We start from the raw sequence: 12,004 nt of genomic DNA on the forward strand, positions 1-12,004 counted from the left end.
ACTGACTCAATGGACATAAGTCTGAACAAACTGGGAGATAGTGAAGGACAGAGAAGCCTGGCATGCTGCAGTCCATAGAACTGCAAACAGTCAGACATGACTTTAGCAACTGAAAAGAACTTTTAAGCCATTGCTATAAAGCTCCTCACCAAATCCTCCCAGGGTGGGACACACAGTTGTCAAGGGCAGGAGCCCTCTGTGGCCCCCTTTGCCTGGAAAAGCAATAAATCTATTCTTTCTACTTCACCCAAAACTCTGTCTCTGAGTTTCAATTTGGCACCAGTGCACAGAGGCCAAGTTTTTGGCATCGGAAATAAATAAGAAAGTCCTATTAGCGCGTTCTCACCACTTTAATGGCAGAAAGCAAAGAGGAACTAAAGAACCTCTTGATGAGGATGAAAGAGGAGAGTGAAAAAGCCTGCTTAAAACTAAATAAAACTAAGATCATGGCATCCAGTCCCATTATGTCATGGCAAATAGAAGAGGAAAAGGTGGAAGTAGTGACAGATTTCCTCTTCTTGGGCTCTAAAATTACTGCAGATGGTGACTGCAATCATGAAATCAGAAGACGATTGCTTCTTGGCAGGAAAGCTATGACAAACCTAGACAGTGTGTTGAAAAGCAGAGACATTACTCTGCCGACAAAGGTCCATATAGGCTATGGTCTTCCCAGTGGTCACACACGGTTGTGAGAGCTGGACCGTAAAGAAGGCAGAGTGCCAAAGAATTGATGCCTTTGAACTGTGGTGCTGGAGAGGACTCCTGAGAGTCCCTTGGACAGCAAGGAGATCAAACCAGTCAGTCTTAAGGGAAATCAACCCTGAACACTCATTGGAAGGACTGATGCTGAAGCTGAAACTCCAATATTTTGGTAACCTGATGCAAATGGACGACTCATTGGAAAAGTCCCTGATGCAGGGAAAGACTCAAGGCAGAAGGAGAAGAGAGTGTCAGAGGCTGAGATGGCTGGACGGCATCACCAATGCAATGAACATGAACTTGGGCAAACTTCAGGGGATGGTAAGGGACAGGGAAGACTGGCAAGCTGCAGTCCATGGGGTCGCAAAGAGTTGGACACAACTAGGTGACTGAACAACAACATAAGTGAGAAGAGAGGATAGGAGTAAATAGGGAGACTTTTATTCCTTACTTTTTAAGTATTTTAGATTGCTAACCTGCAGATGAAACACATATTCAAGCAATTTGCTATGGACTGAATATTTGTGTCTGCTTCCCAAATTCATGTTGTAATTCTAAACCCTAAGGTGGTGGTATTAGGATGTGGGGCCTTAGTGGGGGGTGATTAGGTCATGAGGATAGAGCCCTCACGAATGGAATTAGTGTCCTTATAACAGAAGTTCCAGAGAGATCCCTGGCCCCTTCAGCCCTGTGAGGAAACTGCAAAAAGACATCAATCTGATGAAGCAGAAAGCCCTCACCAAACTTGGTACCTGCCAGAACCATGATTCTGGACTTCCCAGCCTCCACAACTGTGAGAAATAAATGTTTGCTCTTTATAAGACACTCAGGCTATAGTATTTTATTATAGCAGCCTAAACAGACTAAGACATGAATTTACATTTTCAAAGACAGTAAAACAATGAAGGGATGCTATCTTCTCTGCTTGTGGACATTTATGTCCAAGGACATGATGGCCGGGTGTAACCACAGCAGCCATTTTTCGACAATGAAGGGCACTAAACTAAAGCAGAGCGGAAAAATGGACAGAACCTGCGCCCTCAGTGGCACTGCTGCACTGCTAAATTAATGGACAGAGGAGCCTGGCGGGCTGCAGTCCATGAGGCTGCAAAGAGTCGGACACGACTGAGCTCACACACAGGCTCCTGGCTGCAGTCATGGATCCACCTTACCCCAGAGCTTATTATTAGATGAGATAAATCCCTTTACAGTTTAAGCTGTTTGGGTTGGGTTTTCTGGCATAGGACAACATGCCAGCCAAAGACAGAGCCGTCTTCTATCTGCTATCCTCATGAGAACATATAACAAACAGCTGCCCATGCTTGCATCATAAAGAAAAAACTCAGGAATTCAGGGTAAACATGGGGGACTAAACATGCACACTTATTTCTGCTACTCACCAAAAGAAAACATCCCCCCTCACCAAAAAAAAAAAGCAGTGAAGGTCTAAAAGTGACAGGAATCCACAAGGACAAAGAGAAGAGGACAGAAGACAAGTTCTATCAACAACAGTTTGGAAGCTGGAAAGCAGATGGGCAAAAGCCAGCTGGCTTAGTGGATCAGAGAAAGCTGAAACTTAAGCTTGCTTTTAGTTGAGCAAACCCGTTCAGAACCCTGAAAAGTCCAGGAATTGAAGCAACAAATACTACTTCAGAGGACAGAGGCAATAGATGGGGCTAAAAACAGGAGGATTTATAGACAGTCCATAGGAGAACAAGGAATCCTACCCCCATCTCCCAGCAAGATGACCACCCTACCATCATCATGAAAATAGATGGGAGGCCAGCTCTCTGGAGAGTTTGGGTCAAAGGGTTTCTGCATCAAGGGTAGCAGACGCAGCTGAGTATGAGGCCGTATTTACTGTCCATGGGATTTTCCATGCCAGAGTACTGGAGTGGGTTGCCATTTCCTTCTCCAGAGGATCTTCCCAACCCAGGGATTGAACTTGGGTCTCCAAGTTGAACTTGATTGAACTTGGGTAGGCAGATGCTTTACCATCTGAGCCACCAGAGAAGTCATTTATAACAGGCAAAATAAGGGTAATTCTATAAGCTGAACAGTGAAGACTCATGCCACCTTCTCCCACTGAGCTTCTGGAAAGTTCTTACCCAGACCTATACCCCTCCTCTGATCCTTCTAACTGCAGGATCAGAGCAAGCAGGAGATAAAAGAATTCCAAAGGAAATAGAGAGATTGCAGGAAACAGAAGAAAAGAGAAAAGGCCATAATGTTTGTATTTTAAAACCTCAGAAAAATTAGAACATATTTCATCTCATAAAGTAAGAACAAAGGAGCTATAAAATTAAATATTCAGAAAATTAAAAAATTGGAAATTAAAAATATGAGAGCTGAGTTTTTTAGTCAACAAGATACTTGAAAAATAAAATAGAAATTTCCATTAAAACTAGGGGAAAAGCTGAAAATAAGAAAGATAAGAAAATCCAAGGATTAACCTGAGAGGTCCATTATTCAACTAACAGGAGTTACAGAAAAAGAAAACTGGAAACCAGAGAGGATGCAATAATCAAAAACTAACGTTAGATACCGTTCCAGTACTGAAAGAAATGTATTTCAAGATTTAACAGATATTCCAAGAATATGCACCATGAATTAAACTAAATGAAATTAAATTTAAAACAATAATTTTAAAAAATTTTTTATATTTTTAAACCATGCTGAGGAACACCATCATGAAGCATAGATGAAAAAACTGGAGAGAAATCCTAAACACTTTCAAAGTAAATAAGCAGGTCACATAGAAACCTCAGGATTTGAAAGGCATCTGATATCTCGACAACAATGGAAGCAAGAAGACAATAGAACAAGGCATTCAAAATTCTGAGGGAAAATGATTTCCAATTTAGAGTCAGCCTCACTATCAATCAAACGTGAGGCTAGAACAAAAACATTTTCAGACAAACAAGGTCTCCAAAAACTTACCTCCCAGTCCCCTTCCTCAGGAAGCTACTGGAAGACGTCTTTCCCCAGAAGAAGGGAGGAACCCAAGGAAGAAGACACAGTGGTACTCAGGGTGCAGGAGCTGCTCTGGAGAAGGTGATGGAAAGTTCAAGCAAGAATCTGGGTGCTGTTTTCAGAGAACAGTCTGGACAGCAGCTGGAGGCTGGGGGAGGCTCTGAGGACATTCTGAAAAATAAGCAAATAAAACAAGTTGCTTGGTGCTGGGTTTAAAATATTCAGAGATTTTCATTGCTGTCACGGAGTATGGGAAATAATTTGTAACTGGTACACATAAAACAAAACAAAGGAAAAGAAATGAGTGATTATTAACTTCTGAGAAAATTAAAAGTTGCATATACAAGAAACTATAATCACGGTATTGCAGGTGGCTCTCCGTAAATAATAGTTACATAGTCCTAATAATGTAAACATTGAATATTGACTTAACCCAACATGAGGACTTAACACTCTCAGGAGAGTAAAGGGGAAACTCTTGGGAGGGGGTGGAGAGGAAGGGGCAGAGCAAAGGACAGTGCCATGCCAGTAACAAAAATTAAAAATTCTTCTTTTCCACAAAAGAAAGTATATGGGTCATATCCAAAAATGGGGAAGTGGGGGGAGGAACAAGTAAAAGCAGTTAAATCTAGCAGTATAGAAATGTGGAGAAAATATAAGAAAAAAATGAATTAAACATTGAATACAGTTGATTCCTGGGAGCTGGGAATAGAGAACAAGGGGCAGGGCACCACTGTCTTTCATTCTCAGCACATTAGTTCTATTTGGGTTCTGAACCTACATACACACAACCTGGATAAGAAACGTTCATCTTTGTTGTTCAGTCGCGAAGTCTCTTTGCGACTCTTTGTGACCCCATGGACTGGAGCACATCAGGCTTCCCCATCCTTCACTATCTCCTGTAGTTTGCTCAAACTCATGTCTATTGAGTCGGTGATGCCATCCAACCATCTCATCCTCTGTCGCCCCCTTCTCCCGCCCTCAATCTTTCCCATAGTCAGGGTCTTTTCCAATGAGTTGACTCTTTGAAGAAAAAAAAAAGCCCAGAAAGTACCTGCTGACCTCCTGGCATAGGGGCTGGTCACTGTCCTCTTTTGGGAGGCTGGGAGCCGGCCAAGGACCCACACCTGAACTTGGGAGCTTACAATCCAGCTGAGACACAAGACAAGGACAGCAAGCAACAACAGGCCATTTCAGTGTTGCACCACTACCAACAGTGCTGTGTGAACACCACTGGGATGCCTTGCCGGTGCATGCACATCTGACTCTACGCTAGAGGCCTAGAAGCTGGGTGGCTAGGACAAAGGCAGGCCAGCTTACATTCAATAGAGGCTGCCAAACTGCCTCCACGAAGGCCGCGCCAGTGTGCACAGCCATCAGCAGTGACTGAGGCCTCTCGCATCCTTGCTGACACTTGATGATAGCAACCTTCTCAATGTTTGCTGAACTTTCACATGAAAAAGTTGCACTTCTTTTTATTTGTTTTCAGTTTACATCTTTGTGATTATTAGTTGTCTTAGTCTGTCCAGGCTGCTGTAACAGAATTACCAGAGACTGGGTGGCTTATAAACAACAGACATTTATCTCTCACAGTTCTATAGACTGGAGTCCAAGACCAAGGTGCCAATAGACTTGGTGTCTGGTGAGGGCCTGCTTCCTGATTTTAAGTGGCTTGCTGTGTCCTCCATAGTGGATGGAGCAAGGGAGCTCTCTGTGGTTTCTTTTATAGGCACTAATTCCATTTGTGAAGACTCCATTCTCATGACCTAATCACCTCCCAAAGGCCCCACCTTCTAATAACATCACCTAACAACATCATCAACAGAACTATACGAAAAAGATCTTAATGACCCAGATAACCAGGATGGTATGATCACTCACCTAAAGCCAGACATCCTGGAGTGTCAAGTCAAGTGGGCCTTAGAAAGCATTACTACAAACAAAGCTAGAGGAACTGATGGAATTCCAGCTGAGCTATTTCAAATCCTAAAAGATGATGCTGTGAAAGTGTTGCAATCAATATGCCGGCAAATTTGGAAAACTCGGCAGTGGCCACAGGACTGGAAAAGGTCAGTTTTCATTCCAAACTCAAAGAAGGGCAATACCAAAGAATGTTCAAACTACTGCACAATTGCCCTCATTTCACATGCTAGGAAGATCATGCTCAAAATTCTCCAAGCTAGGCTTCAATAGTACGTGAACCAAGAACTTCTAGATATACAAGCTGGGTTTAGAAAAGGCAGAGGAACAAGAGATCAAATTGTCAACATCTGTTGGATCATAGAAAAAGCAAAAGAATTCCAGAAAAACAACTAGTTCTGCTTCATTGACTATGCTAGCGCCTTTGACTGTGTGGATCACAACAAACTGTGGAAAATTCTTAGAGATAGGAATACCAGACCACCTGACCTGCCTCCTGCGAAACCTGTATGCAGGTTAAGAAGCAACAGTTGGAACTGAACATGGAACTACAGACTGGTTCAAACTCGGGAAAGGAGTATGTCAAGGCTGTATATTGTCACCCTGCTTATTTAACTTATAAGAGTACATCATGTGAAATGTCGGGCTGGATGAAGCACAAGCTGGGATCAAGTTTGCCGAGAAAAACACCAATAACCTCAGATATGCAGATGACACCACCCTTACAGCAGAAAGCAAAGAGGAATTAAAGAGCCTCTTAATGAAGGTGAAAGTGGAGAGTGAAAAAGTTGGCTGAAAACTCAACATTCAAAAAACGACATCATGGCATCTGGTCCCATCACTTCACGGCAAATAGATGGGAAAACAGTGAGAGACTTCATTTCCTTGGACTCCAAAACCACTGCAGATGGTGATAGCAGCCATGAAATTAAAAGATCCTTGCTCCTTGGAAGAAAAGCTATGACAAACCTAGACAGCGTATTAAAAAGCAGAGACATTACTTTGCCAACAAAGGTCTGTATAGTCAAAGCTATGGTTTTTCCCGTAATCAAGTATGGACGTGAGAGTTGGACCATAAAGAAGGCTAAGCACCAAAGAATTGATGCTTTCAAACTGTGATGTTGGAGAAGACTCTTGAGAGTCCCTTGGACTGGCAGGAGTTCAAACCAGTCAATCTTGAAGGAAATCAATCCTGAATATTCATTGGAAGGACTGATGCTGAAGCTGAAACTCTAATATTTGGCCACTTGATGTGCAGAGCTGACTCATTGGAAAAGATCCTGATGCTGGGAAATATTTTTATAATTAAATTATTTTATTTTAGTTGGAGGCTAAATACTTTACAGTATTGTAGTGGTTTTTGCCATACATCAATATGAATCACCCATGGGTATACATGTGTTCCCCATCCTGAACCCCCCTCCCACCTCCCTCCCCATCCCATCCCTCAGGGTCATCCCAGTGCATCAGCCCCGAGCACTCTGTCTCATGCATTGAACCTGGACTGGCGATCTGTTTCACATATGATAATACACATGTTTCAATGCTATTCTCTCAAGTTATCCCACCCTCGCCTTATCCCACAGAGTCCAAAAGACTGTTCTTTATATCTGTGTCTCTTTTGCTGTCTCACATATAGGGTCATCATTACCATCTTTCTAAATTCCATATATACATGTTAGTATACTGTATTGGTATTTTTCTTTCTGACTTACTGCACTGTGTATAATAGGCTCCAGTTTCATCCACCTCATTAGAACTGATTCAAACATATTCTTTTTAATGGCTGAGCAATACGCCATTGCATATATGCACCACAGCCCTCTCACCCATTAGTCTCCTGATGGACATCCAGGCTGCCCCCATGTCCCGGCCACTGCAAACAGTGCCATGACAATGATGCCGGGAAATACTGAAAGTAGGAGGAGAAGCAGATGACAGAGGACGAGATTGGTTAGATGACATCACTGACCCAATGGACACGAGTTTGAACAAACTCCAGGAGATGGTGAAGGACAGGGAAGCTGGTGTGCTGCAGTCCATGGGGTTGCAAAGAGTTGGACATGACTGAGCAACTGAACAACAATACAAATTGAGGGACACAAACATTCAGTCCATGGCACAAGTATCTATTCAATCATAAATAAAGCAGGGAACACACTGCAACATTTTAAAAGGGTACAGCATTGACATGTACTGGCAGGAAAATATCTCCACAATGTATTGTTCAGTGAAGGAAGCAATTTGCAATCAGTAAATACCAAATGATACTGTTAATATCCAAAAACATGTACACAAAAATTCTGTGCTATGTGTAAATCCATGAGAAAGGTCTGAAAGAATATCCATGAAATAGTAACTGATCTTCACTCCAGGAGGAGGAGAAGATTTGGAGGGGAAGGGATATTCTCAAGGGAATTTTTACTTCCTCTATAAGCACAGAAATCAAACACACAGGCTCTGACCAGCCTGCTTGTTCTAAGTCCAGCTATGTAGCCTCTGGCAAGGGCCTTCATTTTCTCTTCTATAACTAGGGAAAACAAAACTTACCTCATAGGGTTGTATGAGGAGTAAATGTATTATGTACATATATATATACACACAAACACACACATCTAAGATCATTCCTCTGTATTAGCTATTATTAACTTGAAAAAAAAGTGTACTGTGTAAATAAAATCTGTGAGTCGAGTTTATTCAGTGTCTTACTGAGGACTATAGCGTGGGAGACAGACTCTCAGAGAGGTCTGAGGACTGTTTCAAAGTGGTGATTGGGCAAGTCAGTATACATGAGATAGGGGAAGGGCACCTATAGTCAAGCACGCATCTCAGTAGGAGTTTGCTGCTAGGCACCAGGAACAGACATCTTAGTGGTTTTAGTGCTTTTATAAGTATGAAAAGTTGCGAGAATTTGGGTCCATAAAATTTTCTCATAAAAACATTATCTGGAGGCCTGTTCCACCACTTTTCCCAGAGCACAAAGTGTCTTATTCCTGATCTCCACCTGGAATTGCTTTCAGGGTGTGTTCAAGTTCAGCAACTGCAGGCTAAGGACTCAATTCCTGTAGAACTGATGGCAAGCAACATTCTTTAGTTGGCATGACTAGCACTCGCAATGTTTGATTTCTTAATAAGAATGGTTTTGTGTATTAATTGCATAACTTTTTAAAGAAGGAAAAGGAAGAAACCAAGGTGGGACAAGATACAATCAAGTGCCCATCCAGAACCACAGGGTACACACAGTACCAACCTGAGAGAGCCGACCAGGCCTGGCCACCAGATGCCGAGAGGGCCAAGGTGCAGGGCACAGCACCTCGGAGCTGGGGTCCAGAGTCCGGAGTCAGGGCCCTACCACTTACCTACTGGGTGAGCATGGCCTGTCGCTTCCCTCTCTGAGCCTGAGCTTCCTCACCTGTACAACGTGCCGGTGGGAAGCCAAGGGAGTGAGAGGTGACCGGACTTAGAAGAGCCACTGCCAGCTCTTCCAGCCCCAGCTCCTCTCAGGCTGTCTCCAGCTCCACTTCCTCCTGGGCATCTGGGAGCCCAGTCCTGTGAGCAGAGGGGGCTCCTGTCAACCAAGTCTAGAGCCCGCTGAGAGCCCTCCCCGAGCCTGCCACTCTATGAGGCTTGTCTGCCCCCTACTGCCATCTGGAGACCCTCAGGGCCTCACAACTTCAGGCCCACACACTGCCCCTCTTTCTCCAGCCAGAGCCAGACTACCCTTCCCAAATGTGGGGGGCGGAGCAACATGTCTGCTTCCACAGGCACCACATTCAGAACGCTGCTCCTCTGTCAGATCCCCACCCAGCCTGGACCCTCAAAGTGGATCCTCCTGCGCCCACAGTGTTGAGGGCATCACATCAGGTCCGGGCCTATGGGGCAGCTGCCACCCTCTGGCTGAAAATCCCTGCCACCCCCACCCAGCTTGTGGAGGACCAGGCTGCATTTCAGAGCCCACAGGTGCCCACTCAGAGACTCCCTCTCTTTAAAACACTCCACACAAAGGAGCTTTTATCTGGTTCAGAAACATGCTTTAAAAGCTTTGAAAGTCTTTGCCGTGGTTCCCATGTTCTGGTGTCTTTCAGATGATAATAGTTTTAATTATAACAATCATTATACTATAATACCTTCAATTTAGGCAATCAGCTCCATTCAGTATATTCAAATAGGGGGAAGGGTGACCGTGGGCACGCCTAGGTTTTCTCTGCACTTGGTTTCAGCAGGTGCCGGCAGCAGCCTGGGGGTGGGAGAACTCCTGGAGGCAAAGTACCTGGGCCTCCAGAGAACAGGCCTAGAGGAAGCCCACAGGGATTCCAGCATGGGAATCCCCAGGTCTCGAAAGAAAAGCCCTACAGCTCTCAGAGACCTACTGTGGCTCCTTATTAAATAAATTTCCTATTCTTCAGTTCTCTTCTGTCTGGCTCCAGGCTCATCTCGCACAAACTCTCTGCACATACCACCTGCATGTGGCCCGACCCATACTCTTCCCACACTCAAGACACAACTGCCACCGCCTACCAGGTGCTGACCCTGTGCCAGGCAACCTGCTTTGCCCAGAACCATCCTTATTCTGGGCTTCCATGATGGCTCACGGGTAAAGAATCCACGTACAACGTAAGAGACACAGGAGACGCGGGTTTGATCCCTCAATTGGAAAGGCCCCCTGGAGGAGGGCATGGCAACCCACCCATATTCTGGCCTGGAGAATCCCATGGACAGAGGAGCCTGGTGGGGTATATAGTCCATAGAGTGGCAAAGAGTCAGACACCACTGAAGTGATGGAACATGCACGCATCCCTATTCTCGCTTTAAAAATCCTACATTCTGGGATTCCCCTCAGTCCCTGACAACCAAAGTGATCAGTCACCCAACAAGCTAGGCACTAGGCCTATGGCAGTGACCCAGACTCGCTCCCTGACCAAGCCCTTGCTTTAGAAGGGAGTGAGATATTACAATATATTGTAATATACAATATTACATTAGGAATATTGGCAATAGGGATCATATTAGTGTTCTAGCGCAGCCATAACAAATTGCCATGAACCAGGTAACATGAAACCGCAGAAATGTATTCTCTCACAGTTCGGGAGGCAGAAGTCCAAAGCCAAGGTGTAGTCAGGGTTGGCTCTTTCTGGAGGTTATACAGGAGCATCTGTCACACGCCTTTTCTCCCACAGCTTCTGGTAGTTGCCAGCAATCTTTGGCATTCCCTGGCTTTTTAGATGCATCAACCCAGTCTCTGCCTCCATCCTCACATGGCTTCTTTCCCTATGTATTATTATGTCTTCTCCTCATGTAAGACACCCCACTCCAGTACACTTGCCTGGAAAACTCCACGGATGGAAGAGCCTGGTAGGCTACAGTCCATGGGGTCCCAAAGAGTCAGATACGACTGAGCAACTTCACTTTCACTTTTCACTTTGATGCATTGGAGAAGGAAATGACAACCCACTCCAGTGTTCTTGCCTGGAGAATCCCAGGGACAGAGGAGCCGGGTGGGCTGCCATCTATGGGGTCACACAGAGTCGGACACGACAGAAGCGACTTAGCAGCAGCAGCTTCATGTAAGATGCCAGTCTTATCTGCGCCCACCTGAGATCCATCTTAGCTTCCCTGGTGGCTCAGACGGTAAAGCGTCTGCCTACAATGCGGGAGACCTGGGTTCCATCCCTGAGTTGGGAAGATCCCCTGGAGAAGGAAATGGCACCCCACTCCAGTACTCTTGCCTGGAAAATCCCATGGAGGGAGGAGCCTGGTAGGCTACAGTCCATGGGGTCGCAGAGTCGGACATGACTGAGCGACTTCACTTTCACTTAGATCCATCTTAGATCCAAGATCATTTTATCTCAAGATCCTTAACTATCTACATCTGCAAAGACCCTATTTCCAAATAAGGTTATATTCTGATGTTCCTGGTTAGCATGAATTTGGCGGCGGGGGGGTGGGGGGGGGCACTATTCAACCCACCACAGCAATGAACACTGCAACTGCCAGCTGAGGGTCATATAAATCCAGGGCTGGAAGGATAGGAAAGCTTCATTCACTCATTCCATATTTATCCACTGAGCACTCACTACACACCAGATCCTGATCTATAAGCTAAGAAAACACCAGGGAATGAAATTGGGTATCTCTGCACTTGTGGAGCTCATGGTGAGGGGAGGAAGAAACCCTGGGGAAAAGTCCTGAAGGATAGCTGGGATCTGGATAGATATAGAAAAATGGAGATTGTGCTAGGTCAAGAATAGCCCTTGGGGAATTAAAAATGTGTAAGTCTGTCCTTGGACGTAAGAGCCAAAGAGAAGACTGGTACTGAGGAGCACTCCTCAGCCTAGCAATGGCTTCAGAGCAGACCATGAAAACAGTAACAGAGCTAAGGGGTGACTGGGGCTGTCTTTGGGGCCCCCTCAGA

The sequence above is a fragment of the Budorcas taxicolor genome, chromosome 7 (assembly GCF_023091745.1).
Source record: "Budorcas taxicolor isolate Tak-1 chromosome 7, Takin1.1, whole genome shotgun sequence".
NCBI lineage: Eukaryota > Metazoa > Chordata > Mammalia > Artiodactyla > Bovidae > Budorcas > Budorcas taxicolor.